The sequence below is a fragment of the Mustela nigripes genome, chromosome 9, assembly GCF_022355385.1.
Source record: "Mustela nigripes isolate SB6536 chromosome 9, MUSNIG.SB6536, whole genome shotgun sequence".
Lineage (NCBI taxonomy): Eukaryota > Metazoa > Chordata > Mammalia > Carnivora > Mustelidae > Mustela > Mustela nigripes.
Genome location: NC_081565.1, coordinates 1929999 through 1942001, shown reverse-complemented (window position 1 = coordinate 1942001; position 12003 = coordinate 1929999). Strand labels below are relative to the sequence as shown.

At 63.9% G+C, this 12003-nt stretch overlaps 1 long non-coding RNA gene across 1 annotated transcript in view; it reads right to left on the bottom strand.

Annotated features, from left to right (window-relative positions):
- Nucleotides 1-2449: 2449 nt before the first annotated feature.
- The window catches only part of LOC132024259 (uncharacterized), a 30458-nt gene continuing 20904 nt past the window's right edge, over nucleotides 2450-12003 (bottom strand). Inside the window, exons 3-4 of the long non-coding RNA XR_009406199.1 lie at nucleotides 11237-11440; nucleotides 2450-11093 (exon numbers count right to left, since the gene is read on the bottom strand). This is a non-coding gene — a long non-coding RNA (uncharacterized LOC132024259). The remainder of the gene's footprint in view (nucleotides 11094-11236; nucleotides 11441-12003) is intronic.

The window sequence follows — 12003 nt, the reverse complement described above, 5'->3', positions numbered from 1 at the left end:
TTATTCCAGTATGCCCGGTGCCAAGTCAATTTACAGGGAGCGACACACTTCTGGCTGGAGGACAGAGCCGCGGACGCTCAGGGCGGGGCTGTGGCCGATCCCAGGCGGGAGGCCGCAGCCCGGACCAAGCCCTGGCCACTGTGCCTCTCGGGAGCCTTGTCCACGCTCTGCCCGTGGCCATGGTGACCCAAGCTTGGGGATGGCACTCCCCGCTTCCTAGAGGGGCCTACTGCCGACCGGGGGACAGCCCAGTGAGTTGCAGGCACAGGGCCAGCACGACGAGTTCTGGCCATGGTCTGAGCTTGTGCCCGTGGTGGATGAGCTGACCTTGGCAGAGGCCATGCAGAGGGCACATTTGACCCTCACAACAAACACTGCTCCTGCCAGCTTCGCAGGTGGGACACTGAGGCTCAGAGGCCCAGCCACTCCGGGAGGTTCTCTGTTCATTCATTCATCAGACATTTTTGTGTGCCTGGAAGCCGTGTCCGGGCCGGGGGCCGGGGGCTGGGTAGAGCAGACGGCCCCCACCCCCGTGGGCTGCATCGGGGCAGGCAGCATGGGACGTGCACACACAGCTCTGTTATTACCTCGAGGCCACAGGGAGTAAGGTTGGGTGCGGGCAAAGCAGATGGGCCTGGATCTAAGCCCATCCTGGGGCCGAGAAACTGCCCTAGGGAAGCGATGGAGAGATCGCAGGAGCCCTGAAGGCCAGAGAGGCCAGCAGCTAAGGGGAGGGCAGAGGACATGAGATGGGGCAGGGGGACGCCGGGCGGTGACAGCCAGGATGGACCTCAGAGCTCCCCACAGCCAGGAAGGAAGTCCCAGCGGCTGCTGCACCAGGAAGAGACCAGGAGTGCGGGACGGGGACACCCTGGACCTGGGCTGGAGTGGCAGGCGGCTAGAGACAAGGGGCAGATGTGCTGGGTGCACCCTGGGGATGGGTTGGGGGAGGAGAATGAGGACCCACCCCTGCACCACCATCCCCCCAGGGGAAGACGGGGCCCCCTGAGCTGCTCAGGCTCACATGCACCGAGTGCTCCCCACACGGTCCTCCATTGGCCTCCTTCTGCACAGGACGGCCCGGGGCTGCCCCAGGGTCTGTGACCCCAGGCCGTCTCCCGGCGTGCCCCCCACCTGCTTCCCAGGAGGACCCCTGTCCGCCCCACCCACGGACCCGCTCTGACTCACGTCTTGGACCCCCTCTCAGGTGGGAGGAGCGGCCTCCTCTGACCCCTGGGGCTTCTTTTTCTCCGGGAGGACTTAGGACCGCGCTGGGGGCACCTCGCCTCCTCCCTCCCATCCCCACCCCCAATCCCAGCCGCAGCTGCCTGGCCGGGACCACCTCCAGGCCCTGCTGTCTGCGCCCCACCTCACGCCCCATCTCAGCCACCGCCCCCCACCCCCTGAATCTCGGCCCTGTTCCCACCCGTCTCCCCTGCCTGACCCCTGCAAAGAAAACAGATGGCCGAGGGGCCGGGCAGGACCTCTGGGAGTGGCCCCAAGGCTTCCCGGGTGAGCCACAAACACAGACGCAGGCTCCCGAGGGCGCCTGGGTCACGCCCACGAGAGCTGGGGCTGAGGGACACAGGGCCAAGGGCAGACCCGGGAGACCCGGGCGCGTGGAGGCCGTTGGGGTCCCAGACTAAAAGGCATGGGGAGGGCAAGGCAGAGCTGGCCACCTGCCCTGGGCCCGCCCCACTCCTGACCTGCGCCATCCGGGGCCGCTTCGGCCGTCCTGGCCCACTGCCCCCGGGCCCCCATTTCCGTGTGGACAAGTGTGCACCCGCACACTCCCACTGGGGCCTCCTGCACGCCCGCACCCCCCTCCCCGCCTCCTCCCCAGGCCACGCGGCCTCCGTGGGTGGGCTCTCAGCGCCCCCTCGTGGGCAAACACGGGCTGACCGGTCGCCAGCCATCCTGGGCCGAGGCCGGCTGTGCCCCCCCCCCCCCCCGCCCGCTGCCCCACACAGGGAGGGGCCCCAGAAGACTGAGGGAAGGTGGGGACGGTCTCGGCGGGGCTGGGATGGAGCTCACAGCGGGTGGAGGTTGGGAGTCCTGAGTGGGGGGTGACCCCTGAGGCTCCCACCCACGGCAGCCGTGATTCTGGCATTTTAGGGCCCCGGGGGCCCCAGGGTCATTGTTCACATGTTCATTTAAGCCGCATTTTACAGAGAACCCACGGTGCCAAGACCTCCACCGGGGACCAGGCTCAGTGGCCTCGCTCATGGAACACCAGTATGAGGGAGACAGAGGTGTGAGCTGAGCTGTGTGGTCGCCCTGGTCGAGAGGCTCAAGGGGCCCCACGGGAGCCCCCATGGGGGGAGTCCATCCCATCCAAGCCAGGTCATTGGGAGGGGGGGGACACACCAGGCTAGGGGGGCTGTAGGGATCGGGGGCAGGACCAGTGGTCAGCATCATGGGAGTGAGCAGGGAGGGACATTCACTCCGGGAGGCTTGGGGGTGGGGAGCTGCAGGGTTCTGAGCAGAGACCGACGGGGCCAGACTGAGTTCAGGAGAGGACTCTGGTGGCCTGGGGAGGCTCACCGCGGGGGAGGGGACGGTCATGGCGCCCAGGGCTGGTGGGGCACAACCCAGGGCAACAGGGTGAGCATAGCATGCTGTGACGGGCAGGGGCGGGGGGTGGGGACAGCAGTGGGGACCCCGGGCCAGGGCAGGAGCCGCAGGCGAGCTCTCAGGGAGGAAGAGTTGGGGTCATTCGGGTGGCCTGGGGGAGAGGCCCAGAACCCTAGCGCCCCGGCTTGGGCCCGGTGTGGCCTCACAGCCCCACCTCCTGCTGCGTCACTCTCTCTGACTCGAAGCAGAGACCCCGAGGGCAAGGGCTCAGCTCTGCAGTCCACACGCTGCGGCCCCAGCACCTGCCTCCGCACCCCGGCAGGAAAGCGGAGGAGGCGTCGTGTACCAAAAGCATGAGAGCAGCTGTGGTTGGTGTGAGCCCGCCCCCGGGAGCGCGCCCGGTGGAATATGGGGGCCGGGTTCTGCCGGGACACCGTCAGGGAGGGGCCCTGCTGCCTGGACCAGTCAGATCTGTTCCTGTGGACGTCCAGCCGCTGTGGCAATATAGGGCCCCCCCGGAGGTGTGGCTCCCCTAAACTCTGTTGCCCAATCTCCGTGTGTCCACAGGGACAGCAGCGGCCAGGCTCCCTCACCCAGGAGGAGGAACAGAAGGGACCTCCTCAGTCCCTGAGCAGGAGCAGGAGTCCCTCTGGGAAGCTGTGGGGGAAGCCGGGACCATGAGCAAGGAAAGCCTGTGCGTCTGGGCAGCCATGGGGAAGGGGACACCACTGGCAAGGGGCAGTCACAGGGAAGGGAAAAGACATGGGGAAGGGAGCAGCCACAGGGCAGGGGGCAGCTGGGAATCAGGCCAAGCCTCCCCGCCTGCACTGAGGCCCCCGTCCTCAGCCTCCACCAGAGCCGCACCCAGAGGACCCAGGACCGAGGATGGGGCACATCCCTGCTTTTATCACCAGCACCTCCTCCGGGGTCTGTCCTGGCTCTTCTCCAGGGCAGTCCTAGGTGCTCTGGCCTCCTGTGCCCGCCTCCCCCTTCAGGCATTAGATGGGACACTGCCATCAGGCCTGCCCAGCTCAGGCCCGGAGGACTTGGTCCTGATGCTGGGACTGCCCCAGCCTATCAGTCATTCTCCGGAGGCCAGCTGCGGGCAAGCAGGCCAGGCTGCTCTGGGCTGGACACGGGCGCAGAGGCTGGAAGGGAGGCAGCCTCACCACAAGCCGGGGGGCCGGGGGTCCATAGCAGGCACCTGGGCAGAGAGCCTCCCACAGGACAACCAGGGTGCAGGGCCCCTCACCCAACCCCTCGGCAAGACACAAGCCGGTCTCCAAACTCATGGCCCACCCTGACCCTGTCCAGGAGGAGTGACCCCAGCAACATTCCAGGGCCCTCCAAAGCCACCTTTGCTAGGACTTATGCAGGTGACAGCCAGCCCTGCCTGAGCCCAAGACAGGTCACTGCCCAGGCTTCCACTCCCTATCCCCCGAGGAGCCGGATCCAGCCACTGGCACTCCACACAGCCCAGCACCGGACACACAAGCTTGCTGACTAGCAACGGGGAATGGTGGGTCCTGTTCCCGGCTTGGCCGAGGGCCGGGCATGGCGCTCCACAGGCCCTAGGGCCCAGACCCCCGAACCCTGCACACTGCAGCCTCGTCCTCAGCCTTCGGTCCTGTGGCTCCCCACGCCCACAGCCAGGTCCCTCCACGCTGGGACGCTCGTGACCCAAACAGGCTCCACTCTGGGGGTCAGACTCGCGTCACGTCGAGCTACCCTGGACCGAAGGGAAAAGTGTGCTGTTTGGAGGCGGATAGAACCGACCCCCTTCCTAGGCCACTCCCGGTGTGACTGGGACAGACTCCGTTGGCCCAGGCCTGCCCCAGCCGGGGTCTGCGTGCCCCCTCCGGAGACCGAGGCGGTGAGGTCCCCCACATTCCCAGTGTGTGCTCAAACCCTGACCAAGAGGTGACCGAGGGGACAGCCCAGAGCCAGGACTCTCTGAGAACACTGGCCATGACCTAGGGTAACCCACCCCACTCCCCTAGGCCAAGGCCCTCCCCTTCATCTGGGGGGCGAGGTCCCATCTAGAGACGGAGGGTGGGCATGTCCAGAGTGGGATCCTTCTGGCGTCTTCCCAGGAAACCTCCCTTGGGGTAGAGACACCTGAAAGTCCATGCTGGGCCCCCACAGCAAGTCCCGAAGTGGCTGGGAAGCAGGGGGACACCAATCCCCAGAGCCGACTTAAACCCTTTCCTCCACGGCTTGCCTACGCACATCCCAGAACAGGCACTCTGAGCAGGGCGCTCGGAAGGGTCTGCCAGATGGGGTCTTAGAGCTAGTCTGCACCCCGAGCTATCCTCCGCCGTCCTGGTGTCCCCACTGGGGCCCCCGCCGGCCCACGCTCAGCACAAGAAAGAGATGAGTGGGGCCATGTCCGTCCGCGGGACCTCCATTCTGGGCAGCCCACGCGGGGACAGGGAACCTTCAGCCCAGTGGAGCTGCTCACACCCGTGTCCAAGTGGGTCAGAACCAGACGCGCCACCAAATGGACTTTCCAGAAACAGAGACCGGCAGGCCACCTTCCCACAAGCCGGGAGGGGGACACAGAGCACAACTGACAGACAGACAGGAGGCCCCCGAGCCCCTGACTTTCCCTCCGCGTGGAGGGACGTCTGTGGAGGTGTGTCTGCGTGTAAACAGGTGTCTGAAGGGACCAGCTACAGGGTCACCCTGTGGCCTCGGGCCAGCCTCCCCACCGTGCCCTGGTTCTCACCCGCGGACATTGAGCTAGACTCCGGGGAAACCTGGAGAAGACACACAGAACACGTGGACGCCCAATGGGGCAGCCCGTGTTAGGCCGGTTCCACGTCTTAACCCCAAGCAGGCATCAGGTTCCGGGCGGATGGTACGCACGTCCGTGTGCCGTCCGGACTCACACTCGGATGCGAGGAACATACTCTCCACGGAGCACTTGACAGGTGCCCGGAGCCAGAGGGGACAGCGGATGGGCTGCACCCTGGCAGCGGGCCGGCGGGGGGACAGCTGAGGACTGACCTCACCCACTACCAAGACCCGGGTGCCACCGGGCCCCCAGAACATGTGAGCCCCAGGAGAAGCACAAGGGTGATGTGGAAGGCGTCAATGGCTCCTGAAAAGGGCCGGGAGAAGCCCTAAAAGGGACGCGGTCTCCATGCACCATGCGCGGGGATGGGACCCTCGGAGCCCAGGCCGCTCACGGGGAAGAGGTTTGCCCTCTCCCTGCTGACACGCGCCCCTGCTCCAGCTTCGGGCTGTGCACCTGGAAGGACATGCGGTCCTCCCCACTGTTGTCACCGCTGTCGATGCTGCCGCAGAGGGAGGGGCTTCCTGGGGCCGCACCAGGAGTCCCTGTCGGGTGTCAGAGGCCAGGCGTGCTGGGACGCCTCGCGTGGGACACCTTCCCTCGGGGCCTGCTGCCCCCTCTGTGGCAGGAAGGAACCACCTCGGGGAGGCGGAGTGCACGCCCCACACACAGCGGGGGCCAGGGCAGAGCTGGTGTCCCCAGGCTCACAGCCGGGAGCCGCAGGCCCTCCCATACGCCCAGGCCTGGGCCGATCCGGGCAACAAGCCCAGCCGCCGAGGGGAAGCGGCTTGAGGACGCCATCACACCCGCACCCAGGGCCGCAGCAGCCTAGCTCTCCCCGGCCGCGCTCACAAGCCTCCCGCCCTGCCCAGACTGGCAAAGAGCCACAGTGCAGGGCACGGAATCGGCTTCCAGGGGCTCGGGGCCAACCCAGGCCAAGCAGGGAGAGGGACAGGCTTTGACCAACAAGACACAGGACACAGGAGCCAGCCAGGGGACAGCATCCGTCCCTTCCACCCCCGATGGACAGCTCCAAAGCGGGGCTTCCCTCCCCACAGCTCGCGTGGCCGCTCCCGGACCACCTGCACCCCACGTGCCCTGCGTCCCCGTCCTTCGGCTCCACGCTTGCTGGCCTGGAACCACACCTCCTGTTGTGGGCCCATCTGGGCAGCCCCGTATTTCTGTGGGAGTCCTGACTCCCAGCACGTTAGGGCGCGACTGTGTGTGGAGACACGGTCTTCACAGAGGTGGTCAAGGAGAAATAAGGTCATGAGGGTGACATTCAGCCTGACTGGGGACCTGCTAGGACAGAGACTAGGACAGAGACGCGCAGGGGGATGACCGTGTGCGGCACAGGGAGGACACGGCCATCTGCAAGCCCAGGACGGAGGCCTCTGGAGGAGCCAGCCCTGCCCACACCTCCTAGAACTCCAGCCTCCGGGAGGTGAGGCCAGCCTCGTGCTGTCTGCACCGCCCTCTGTGGGGCAACCACTGCCCCAGCGGACAAACAACCATCTGATCAGCCTCACCTCCCGCTGCTTTCTAGGGACGCCCGCGCCCTGAGAGGTCTCCGCAAAGCCCCAGGCGTTTCTTCCCGTTGCTGAGAAAGTTTTAGAAATGGGCCTGAGGTCAGACAAGGCAGATCCCTGGGGACTGGGTGCTCCCTCCCGGGTGCGGATGGATGGAAGCGTTTTGGCCGCGGGCGGCCTCTGACCGCACCCTCCTGACGAGGACTCCAAGGACTCCGTGCTGCCTTCCCCCACGGCCGAGGGAGCCCAGCTTGTCCCAAGCCCCTGGAAAGCCACGAAGACAGCGTTGCAGGTCACCCTGTCTCCAGCCCCTGTCTCTCCTCCTCCCCAGGATTTCCTTCACCCAAATCTGCCCACATGGGCTTCTGCGGGGTCAGCAGAGCTGGGAGGGAGTGAGCTTTATCTGTCAGCTCGGCCACAGGTGCCGTGGGAGCTTTGGGGGTTCCCGGGGCAGAATCTGGGTCCGCACCAGGTCTGAGATCCTGGTCTCCTTCTGTTCGCTGCGCCATGTCCCCGCGGCTGAAAGGGCCTGCGTGGGCATCTGCTGCCCATGGGACCTCCCTCCACGGCTCCTACCGGCCCCCTCCGCATGCCCCCAAGCCCCCCGATGTCCAGCTGCCTGATGGAGGTGCTAGCGGTGGAGGCCACGCGGGTCCGCATGGCAGGCGTGTGCAGCAAGTGTTAGCTGAGGGAGCAGTCCTCATGGGCCTCCGCCCCGACCCACCAAGCCCAGGCCCGCTGAGGTGGTGGGCCCCCCATCCCCCCTGCACACCTGATACCCTGGGGCTCCTTCTACCTGGAAGCCCCGCCTCCTGACCATTCTGCCCACCTAAAAGCTCCCTTTGGGCATCACCTCCTCTGTGAGTCCAGCACTGGACCTCTCACCGGCCTCCAGGCTGTCAGGTGCCCCCTGTTCTGCCCCCATACGATGCCCCCTGGTGATAGGCGGTCATGGTTGCCACATGGTCCCCCCTCTGCGGGACTGGGAACTCACCCAGAGCCCGGCAAGGGCCTGCAGAGTCAGCAGCTCAATCTGGCTGTCCTCAGGGCACCCGGCTGCCAGTGCCGTCAGACGTGGAGGGGGGCTGCCTCGGGGAGCAGGGGTCAGGGAGCGGGTTCTGGGAGCTGCCTCCACTGCAGGGACACGTCAAGGCATCCTGCCCCCACGCCCTCCTGCGTTGGGAGAGGAGCCCTGCCCAAGGAGCGGGCCGCTCCCACGGGGCCTCGGGGTGCAGCCCTCCCGGGGTGATGGCAGCAGCACCGCCTCCGCAGGCCGACAGAGCAGTCTTCCCGGCCCCCGGCTCCCGGGGCAGTGCTGTGCCGCATTTAAAAAGGCGAGAACAAGGGAGAGGAGTTGCAGGAACAGATTCCCTTCAGCCAGGACACCCCGTTCTCGCCAGCGCGACCCCACCTATGTGAACACACTGTGAGCGACTTTGCATTTTCCCTAAGTGGAAAGGCCGGGGTGTGCGGGTCGCTCACACCCACGGTCCCCGCTCCATCGTCCCATGGAGGGGACAGCACGGACCAAAGATCCCTCCTCCCGCACCTGCCAGGGGCGAGGACGCGAACCAGAAAAGCCGCAGAGGCCCTTTTTGAAAAGAGAAGCGCCTGGTCGATGCCAGGAAACGCAGGAAGGACTTGCTCCTGGTCCCGGAGCTGGATGGCTCAGGCTCCGGAGCCAACAGCCCTGCGCCTCCCGCCCCCGGGCCTCTTCCGCCGGACATCCTGGGCCCCAGCCGGCATTTCCGCCCAAGGCCGCTCCTGGGGCTCCGACAGGTGCCTTTGGCCCCCGTGGCTAGGGGGTGGGGGGGCAGGGGTCAGAGGTGTGGCCCTGCAACAAGCAGGCCCGGGGGTGTCAGTGGTCATCGGGCCACACCGCATGTTTGAAAGCCACTGAGTGTCCTGTAATGATGCAAAGTGACAGACGGTCACCGGACAGCGCGGCGGTCACGCTGCTGTTTGTGCCGATAAGGAACTGCGGCATGCAGACACCTGATACTAACATCCCGTCATATGCCAATTACAGCTCTCATCTGGTTAAAAAAAAAAAAAAAAAAAAAAGGAGCTTCTGGGAAGGGAAGGCCAGGGAGGCACCTGCCTTGAGCACAGGATAACTGAAAACACTAAAAATCTCATGAAGGGGGATTTTGTAAATATATTTAATGTAATTTTTAAATCTAAGTTGATGCGAAAGGATCACACGGGGCAAAATATCAAACGTTAAGTAAATGCGGATGGGCACGCGGCGGGTGGGGGTGGGGTGAGGCCCTTCTCAGCCCCCGGAGATCGCCCTGGGTTCACCCGGCACCAGAGGTGCTTCCAGAAGAAGGGGCGTGCTAATCTGGGGAGATCCCACACGCGGGGCGCCTGAAACTCACAGCTGGGTTTTCTCAGTTCCAGAGGCCAGAAGTCCCAGATCAGGGGCCGGTGAACTTGGTTTCCGGCGAAGCCTGGCCTGCTGGCGTAGGGAGGCTGCCTCCTGGCTGTGGCCTCCCGTGGCCCTTCCTCGGAGCAGGCTCGCAGACACGGGGTCTGCCGTCTCTCTCTCATAAGGACACCAGCCCTGTGGCATCAAGGCCCCACCTCATGACCTCATTTAAACTTAGGTGCCCGCTCAAGGCCTAGCCATAGTCGCTCTGGGGCTTAGGGCTCCAACCCGGGAGCATAGGCCAGCCGCCGGCCCAGCAGCTGCCTGGCACCCAGCACCCTTTGGCAAAGTTGTGGGTGAAGCGTGGGCCCCGCCGGCTCTTCTATGTCTGTCTGTCTCTCTCTCCTTCTCAAGTGCTCTCCCAAAATGACTGACAGCAGACATTCAGACAGAAACCTCCCCACCCACCTTCGGAGCAGCGCTATTCACAACAGCCAAAATATGAAAACAACCCAAATGTCCCTCCATGGGGAGATGGATAAACCCAACAGCGGAATGTCACTCGGCCACGGACGGACCTCAAACACCATGCTAGGGGCAGGAGGGGGACACGGAGGCCACATGTTCTAGGACCCCTGCCCCTGAAATATGCCCAGAACAAGCCAGTCCCCAGAGAAGGTACACGGGGGCTCCCGGGAAGGGAAAGAGGGCGATGGGATGTTCCAGAGCCAGAGACAGAACATTGTTGCAGAAACTGTGCCATGTAAAATGTCACGGAATTGTGTTCTTTAAGAAGATTCCTTTTACGTTTCATGAATTTCACCTCAAACTTTTTTTAAGTGCTTTCACTCTTGGAGGGTGCTCTGAGCGGCCACAGGGACCCAGCTTTGAAGGCTCGGGTGATTTAAAGATCCAGAGAGCTCCCGGTTTTGGGGTGCGCTCTGGATGTCACCATTCATTCGCAGTGTTCCGGACCTATGATCTTTCCATCCCCAAACATGAAGGACAGCGTGCGTTCTCTCGCTAGGAATTTTTCCTTGAAGCTACATTCCAGGCTTGAAGACATCTTAGGGACTCACACACGGTGGCGAAAAAACGTGGCCCCAAAGCCTATGACCCTCTTCCCTTTGAGCAGCAGGGTCTCTGTCCTTCTCCCCAGAGTGGAGTGGGCTGTGGCTGCTTCCTCCCACAGACGATGGGCAGGGGAGCCACAAGACATGGGAAGCCCTCACCAGATGCTCCTGGAACACCAGCTCTGGGGACGGTCCCTCTTGGAATGGTCCCTCCCTGAACCTGGCCCCAGCCGGGAGAGGCCCCAGCCCAGGGGAGCGGCGAAGAGCAGGTGCCCCCACCCTGGGGACAGCTCCCTGCAGGGCCCCGGACGTCATGCGAAAACCATCCCCCACAGCAAAGGCTGGGAGACAGTCACATCAGCTCTTCATGACCAACGGCTGTCCCATCGCTTCCCTTTTGAACAACCCAACACTGGTTCGCTTCCCATCTAGACACTCACGTCTTGCGAATGTCTGAGCTGCCCCGTGTAAAGCCCTCGTGAACAGCGATATCCACAGGAAGTGCAGAGCCTGCTGGAAAAGCTCTACCCTCCACAAGAGGCAGAGACGCAGACTCGCAGGCTCACGGGGAAGGAAGCTTTCAGCAGCCTGGAGGCAGCCTCGGCCGGGGTTCGCAGACCAAGCAGAGGCTCTGGGGCGCTTCTGCCTCCCTCTTTCTCAGGGTCCTGGGATCAAGCCCTGCATCGGGCTCTCTGCTCAGTGGGGAGCCTGCTTCCTCCTCTCTCTCTGCCTGCTTGTGATCTCTCTCTCTGTCAAATAAATAAAATCTTTAAAAAAAAATACACTTAACAGAGGGAAGCATTTGCACCAAAACATGCAAAGCCCTGCTGAAAACCGTTTCGCTTGCTGCCCCGCTGTTGGGAGGTGTGGGGTTAGAGAGCATTTTCCTCACCTGCCCGTCCTCCCTGAGGACCCGCGCCCCGGCCGGCGGTCCAGCTGTGACAGCAGGGTTGCCAGTCCCCCCTGGGAGCCGGGGCTCGTGCCCTGCCTCCTCGCCGTGCCCGCCAGGCCTGCGCAGCCTGGTTTATCCCACGAAGAGTTGTGGACCACCTTTCCTATGGCAGATCACATCCATCAGCCGAAACTCGCCTTCGGGCTGGAACATTTAAACCAATTAATTCTCCTGGTGCCATAAATCAGTCAGGATAGATGAGCAGCCACCCTTCCCGATCCCAGGAGGCTCTGCCAGGCGGGAGTTCGCTGGGGAGGGGAGCTCTTCCCTCAGTAGTAAACATATTTTTGCACAAAACTATAAAACCTCTTCTATGTCTTCCTGCCAAAATTCAGACGGCCGCTCTACTTTTCCTGAGAGAGTCACGGAAAGCCGGGTCCCCAGCCGCAGCCCCCCTCACCCCGGGGGTTGGGTGGTTTCCCGCCGGGGTCCCCAAGAGGCCTCCGATGAGAACTGCTAGTTGGGCGGGCATTCTTTTCTTAGATGGTGGATCTTTCCTGAGTCTGGTTGGAGGGACCCGTGCGCTCAGCCGGGGGCAGGTGTTTGTGAATCACCTTTACAAAGCGCGTGTCCCACAGGGAGGGGTCCCGTGGGACAGACCGTGGCGGGTGCACGTCGGACCGGCGTCTCCCATCACGTGCATGCCTCCATTTCTCTCATTTTCTCCATCGGCGCAGGAGAAGCCTCTCGGGTTCCCACTTGGGGCC